Here is a 7,583-nt window from a genome sequence, read left to right as displayed (position 1 = left end):
ACTCTTGCACCTTTAATAGTTGTGAATATGAGATCATTTCAGCAGGTGTAGCTTGCATGATCATGAATAAAGGTGGAAGAGTCCTGTCCCCATTTTTCACCATCACAGTTATAGCTGTGGTGGGAAGGTAAGCGGTGTCTCTTTGTGCTCTGGTTTCCATCACAGTGTTCCGTTGCGCCAGAAGCAGTTCAGCCATGCTGGCCACATGACCTGAAAAGCTGTCTGTGGACAAATGCCGGCTCCCTCGACCTGAAGTGAGATGAGTGTCGCACCCCATAATCACCTTTGACGGGACTTAACCATCCAGGGGTCCTTTAATGTTTGCCTTTTTACCTTATAGCTGGGGTACCAGAGTCTGTTTGGGAATGGTAGGAATCAATAAGCAGTTGTTGTTGTTGTTCAGTCATTCAGTCGTGTCCGACTCTTCGTGACCCCATGGACCAGAGCACGCCAGGCACGTCTATCCTCCACTGCCTCTCGCAGTTTGGCCAAACTCATGTTAGTAGCTTCGAGAACACTGTCCAACCATCTCATCCTCTGTCGTCCCCTTCTCCTTGTGCCCTCCATCTTTCCCAACATCAGGGTCTTTTCCAGGGAGTCTTCTCTTCTCATGAGGTGGCCAAAGTATTGGAGCCTCAACTTCAGGATCTGCCCTGATAAGCAGTAGTATTTAGATAACATTTGGAGTATAGAATGGAAAATTCCAAGCCAGTGGAAAAATACAGGCTAAGCTAGGCCTTCACCTAGAATAGAGGCTGTTTACACGACAAAATATGTTGATGGCCCATCACAGAGAAATCCTTGGGTGTGTGCAAAACAGAATTGCCTTGGTTACCGGGAGGGGGTGTGTGGAGAAAGCTTTAGGATTGAAAACAGGAGAGGGGGCAGGCTGTGCTCAGGGAAAATGTGCCTTTTGAAAACTGGGTTGGAATAGCAGATGGGTGAGGAGGGGTTGCTTGGAGCAGGGTTTTTTTTTGGAAGCAAGAAAGGAAGTAGGTAGAAAACCATGAGGGTGGGGGTGGGGGTGGGGACTGAAGGCAGAGACCATTAGAGCTGACTGGGAAGCCAGGAACAAAGGGATAATGTTTAGGATGGCTCCGTCTGCAATGCTGGGCTGCTCTTTGAGATGACAATGCTGTGAGATCTGCATCATCTTCACCTAAACTCAGGTGTAAATATGTGTAGTTAAACCATATTAGAGCCTTTGCTGCTTCTTGCTTCTCAGCGGTAACATGACTGGGTGAGTGCCTGGAAGCCCCTGGAATCTCGTGCACAGACTGGGGATGGCGCACAACCTTTGTAACAACGTATTCTACCTGGTCATGTGAAATGGCTTCTTTCTAATATCCCAACAACATAACTGAGGATTATGGAGGGGTGGGCATGTTTTGCTGCAAACAATGAAAGAAACCATCATAGCCAACAGATGGTCTGTGGCTGACAACTCCAGCCTGCTTCCATTGACTGTCGACAGGCCCTGTGCAAAACACTTCTGTGAGAATCGGCCCCGAATTCCATGTAAAACAGCGGGGAAGGTTGTGAAGTCTGTTCAACAAAGGAAAGCGCGTTGTTGCACCCTGGCCCTAAGGAATGTGCAGTCTTTGGCTGCTTAATACAAGGGATTAACTTCCTTCAGTAGCTTGAATAGCTGCGAGGCTGATTGTGCCTTTGTGATTTTGTTCATAATCCTCTCACACTAAATTGCTTTTCCCGCATAAGCAGATATATCTGAGTGCAGGGGTCCGTGGAATGGCTTTAGTTACCTCAGGATACATCTTTTTACACACACGCGGCAAAGGAAAATGGCCAGAAATTGGCACCCGTTATGCAGGTCATGTGATGTTGCCAAGGAAACTTGGCAGAAGAGGGGGAAAGAGGCACAAAGGAACTTAATCATTTCATAATGGGGGGGGGGGGGTTGCACCAGAGAGAAAAAGCAGGCCCTCCAACATTACACAAGTGACAGGTGACACGTGACACTCCTACCTTCATATTAAAGATCTATAACCTGGGCCCAAGATCAGTGCCTGGCATTTTCAAGCAACTGCCAGGGCCTCAGGAGTCCTACCACTAGGCGCCCCCACACTGGACAGCTGGTCCTGCCTGCCTCCATTTTTATTTTCCCAGTGCCCTGGAGTCAGTACTGGATGGGCTGGTGGAGCAGTGCTGCTCAGCTGACCTCTGGTTAGTCACATTGTTGCTGCTTACCAGGAGGTAGATTGGGAAGGTGCAAGATGGCAGCAAGGTCAGTGGGGTACAAACATAGTGGCTGAGCCAAACCAGTGGCATTGCTGGTGTGTTTGCACCAAGCCAACCTCTCCAATACATGGTACATCCCCCTCTGCCTTCCAGTAAAAAGCTTCAACACAACTGGACAATGATCAGAGGAGTAGCACCTGTCTGCTACTGCCTAGAATGACACCACAGTGAGTGCTCAGGTGCACTGTGAGAAATTTAAACAGTATGTACCAACTACATTGCGATGAAAGTCCAGGGAAACTCATCAACATTTTGTCTAGGCCCTGCCTCAAGAGTTTGTGGCCCTCTTCCTGCAAACCTCTGTTTTGTACCTGGTTCTGGTTTCTGGATCCTTGGGTTCTGCGGAAAAAGGAAAACCCACAAGCCTGAAGTCTGCTCTCACCTTCTGTGAAATACCAGTGTGATGCAGCAGCAAGAAAAAGCTAATGCTATTCTAGGCTGCATCAACAGAAGTCTTGTGTTCAGATCATGGGAAGTAATAGCAGCACTCTATTCTGCCTTAGTCAGACCACACCTACAGTAGAATACTGTGTCCAGTTCTGGGCATCACAATTTAAGAAGGATATTGACAAGCTGGAATGTGGGCAGAGGAGGGCAACAAGGTGATCAGGGGTATGGAAAGCAAGCCTTATGAGGAACAGTTGAGGGAGTTGGGTATGTTTAGCCAGGAAAAGAGGGGACTGAGAGGAGATGATAGCCGTCTTCAAATATCTTAAGGGCTATCACATGGAAGATAGAGCAAGGTTGTTTCCTTCTGCTCAGGAGGGTAGAACTTGGACCAAAGGCTTAAAGTTACAAGAAAGGAGATTCCGACTAAACATCAGGAATAATTTTCTGGCAAGCTGTTAGACAGTGGAACAGACTTTCTCAATATGTTGTGGACTCTCCTTCATTGGATGTTTTTAAGCAGAGGGTGGATGGCCACCTGTCATGGATGCTTTAGCTGAGATTCCTGCATTGCAGGGGGTTGGACTAGATGGCCATTGACGTCCCGTCCAACTCTACAATCCTATGGTCATTAAAAACAAATGATACAATGGGTTAAGATATGGGCATTTTTTAGATATACTGGAATCTGAAACTTGACTAATATGCAATAGTGAACAATGCTCACAATGTCCCCAGTAGAGTGCTTTTGATTCCATACCCGGGACAGCCCCAAGATAGTTTTCTGCCTGTGATGGAAGAGAAGGTAGCACTCCATTTGGTACCATGCACAGAAACTGTACAGACTTCCAGCTAAATCTTACTTTTACATGGGCTACCTTGGCTGCACCTGAGGGCATCAGGCTAACTTAGGGAGGCTGCATAGCAAACACACAGCTCTGTGCTTCATCACCTCTCTGCCACTCCCTGCCCTCAAGCATCTGCTGCCTGAGGCGCCAGATCTCACCCTGCCTACACCAAACCCCAGTTCAATGCAGTTAAAATAAAAGTCCCACTTAGTGAGCCTCTGCTTGAAGGCGTTTAACAACATTTCGCCACCAGATGGCGCTACAAGGCAAAAGTTTTGAGGTTGATAATTTTACCTCTCTCTCTCTCACTCACTCTTCTGTTATTATTCTGCTTATGAAATGCTCTCCCTCTAACCCCACCTCCAGCTTACCCTAAACAACCCGAAAAGCTGGGATTCTGGATTAGCCTCTAATTCTCTGTTGTTTTTGTTTCCTAATAAGACAGAGTTCAGAGCCGGGATAGAGGTGGGCAGGCAGGGAGCTTTTGCTGAATTAGTTGGGGAAGAGCCATAACATAGCAATCGAGCATCTGCTTTGCATGCAAGGTCTCAGGTTCGCTCCCCCAGCTCCTTAGAATTGTAGAGTTGGGAGGGATCCCGAGGGTCATCTAGTCCAACCCCCTGCAATGCAGGAATAGGGCCGTGAATGTCCCCTGCCTGAAACCCTGGAGAGTTGCTGCCAGTCAGTGTAGAAAATACTTAGTGGGGTGGAACAACGAACTAACTTGATCTTACGCTGTTACCTACATTCCTATGAATGACCTAATCTAAGGGCACATAGAAGGGAAAGTGTGCTAGGCCCCATATCTCCCACCACTCTGTGTATCTCTCCTGCACTTAAAGCTCACAAATGCCACACTGATAAACCCAGGCTAAATAGATGGGGTCCCTTATCATCTTCCTTGTCCGGCTCAGGCAGCACAACATAGAATGGGGCAGGCTGCAACTACTGGGGAATGTTGGTTAGGATCATAGACGGGATCCTTCATAAACATTTGGATTTTCATACCTCCCCAACCCTTCAGCCTCACAAATGCTTTCCCTTTATGTTAGGCTGTGAGGTAGTGGCTTGCTCATGGCTGAGCAGGGATTTGAACCCAGGTCTCCCACACTCAAACAAACAGAATGTGCTGTGTTTCTGTAGGACTTGGCCCTCTGGACGTTGTTGGGCTTCCTTCAGCCCCAGCCAGCAGGGTACATGGTCATGGATACTGAGAACTGCAGTCCAGCAAAACCTGATTATCAAATTTTGATTGGGATGCTAATCTCATTCAGCAATTGGTAACAAAGAGCTGTCACCTCATTGGATGCCTGATCTCCCCCCCCCCAAAAAAAAAACCAAAATGTATTTCTTTTTCCATTCTATGATTCTTATAAGAGTTGCTAAGACAGAAGGCAACCCCCCAAACCATATCATTTCACAGAATGAAATAGAGTTTTCCAAATTTGGAAAATCAATAACAATTGGCAAAAAAATAAAGAAAGAGACAATTGTAATAAGACGCTTGCGGCTCTCGATATAGTATTTGTCTGGAGCTGAAACACAACCGATTCATTTCATGTTACTATCACTAGCAAATCTCCATTATTCTAATTGACGCAAGTTGTGACTCCCAGTCAGTGTGACCTATGATTGCTTGTCTCGGCACGGGAAGTTGATTTTGTGGTCCTGCTGCAAAATTTATGGGTATATGACAAGTTGATAACTGCTTTCAGCGACCTGCTGAGACTACCTGAGGTACAGCTTGCCCACACCAAGAGCTATGTCCCTACATTCACACTATAGAGCAGCCAAATAGATGTTTCTTGGGAGGTGGAACATTAAAGGTGAGCCAGCATGGTGTAGTGGTTGAAGCAGAAGCTGGTTGCTCAGGGTTCCAATCCCCACTCGGCCATGAAGCTTGCTAGGTGACCTTGGATCAGTCACTGTCTCTCATATGAATCAGACCATTGGTCCACCCAGCTCAATGACTGGAATATGCTATCCAGTGGTTCAGACAGTACAGGAGCCATGCCACCAAAATTGGTGAATTTCACGGACGGGGTTCACCTAACCAATGCCATCAATGGAAGCCAATGCAAGGATTTGCCCTTGTGCAATGAGGTTTTCCCCACTCTCCTTCCCCCACATGCCCCCCAAAAACTGGCTTGAGGGCATAATTTTGCCTGGCTTACGAAGATGGAACAATTGGAAGATGTTGAATTCCAACCCACACATTCAAAGCACATTATTTCCCCCAGAGAATTCTGGGAATTGTAGTTTACCCGTCACAGAGCTGCCATTCCCAGCACCCTAAGACATCCACAGTTCCCAGGGTTCTTTGGGAGAAGTCATGCACTTTAAATGCAGGGGGTGAAATTCAACGTAGGCAACCACTTGGGTATATGAGCTAACACTTGTTCATAAAATGACTTGTTGGTACCTCCCATGGATAGTCCATTGCTCTGGGTCATGAACAAACAATCTTCCTAGCAAAGGAATGGCTGGGCAGTAGCTGTAACAAAGTCAATATTTTTAAAAAGATGGCAACAAGGGTGCCAGTCACATTTTCTTGCTGTGCACACCTCCTAAGCGTTTTTATTCCTTGATTATTACTGTACATTTATACTCCAAGGAACTCAAGGCGGCATAAATGGTTCCTCCCTCCCCAGTTTGTCTCACTACAAACCCCACAAGGCAGATTAGGCTTAACAGAATATCTGCTTTGCAGTCCCAGATTCAGTTGTTGGGGAAATGGAGCAAGCTGCTGTTTGCCTGCCGCCGTCATGTGGTGGGAGAGTCTAATGTTTGCTGTAAATCATCTGAATGAGCAGAGGTGATCCCTTGCTTTTGGCATCCCCTCCCTACTTCCACCTGCATCTGCCAGCTCTGGGGGTGGCCTCTCTTTCATGCTGATGCCATCCATTATTTTCTGCTCCCTGCAAGCATCTCACTCCACACACCTGAACAAGTTACCTGTTCTGAGTGCCAAGTGGCAAAGATCATTGCAGGTGCTGCCACCTCCTCCCCCCCAACTGTTGTTTGACTGCACCATGTTTCTTCACACAGAAGGTGGGGAGTCCTGGAGTTGGCAGCAAGAGGAGTCAACTTCACCACTAGAGTTGGCTTTTCTCAGTGCAACTTTCACTGCTGCCAAAGTATCAGCAAAGGGAAAGAACTCAGACAACGAGTTCCCTTCCGCCAGGAAAGCTGAATCGGGAACTGCCACATCAGATGAGTGCTGTTGCGGCTGTTCTTTCCAAAATGATTGAAAACAATTAAAGCTTGCAGCCTTCCTCTGCAGTTCACAGCTGCTGCAGGTGATCAAATACCACTAGGAACATAAGTGTTGCCTCTCTGCTGGTGTGAAAAGTAGAAGTGTGCATGAGAGTCTCATTGAAAGCAGCAGAAATCAAGGGTTCCTCAGTGTGTGCGGGACCTCATTGAGGAGCGGTGCTCAGAGTGAGAAGCACGACGTGGCATCTAATTAAAAGGCAACAGTGCTTCATCCAGAGCTGAACAGCTAATCTTGCAAGCTCTGTTTGCTGGCAGGAGGAAATGTCACAAGACAAAGTTAGGGTGACTTTCTTTGATCAGAAAGGTTTGCAACCACAGAAACCACTTTGTTTTCCAAGCAGAGAGAGGCTTCAGGGGTGCCAGTGCATACCTCGGATTTGCTTTCCTTAAAATGATGGTCACTGGACACTGCAGTGTCTTTGTGATATAGGGTGGAATTCAACTTAGCAACGTGGAGGGGGCAGTGATGCCCATGGGGAATGATGGCTAATTATGTTTGTTCATGGAGGACATTTTCCTTGATAGTTGGGAATCTCTCTCTTCTGCTTTTGGAAGCGAGAGTGGGAGTTCAGAGAAACAGTTTTAGAGGCAGCCTCTCACAGTTTTGAATTTGTAGATTATAAATAGAGAAGCACATAGAGAAATTCTGCCTGGAGTTATTTAGAAATGTGGTGCAGCCTTCGTGTCAGCTGAAACAATTGCTTTTCTGGCAACCTGATGTAGGATCAGCTGTTTTGCTACCTGCTGCAAGTTGTTTTTCTGCTTACATGTTGTAAATAAAACAGATATGGGTGGGGAAATCCCTAGTGAGAA

The sequence above is a fragment of the Lacerta agilis genome, chromosome 1 (genome assembly GCF_009819535.1).
Source record: "Lacerta agilis isolate rLacAgi1 chromosome 1, rLacAgi1.pri, whole genome shotgun sequence".
Lineage (NCBI taxonomy): Eukaryota > Metazoa > Chordata > Lepidosauria > Squamata > Lacertidae > Lacerta > Lacerta agilis.
This window is presented reverse-complemented; position numbering follows the sequence as displayed.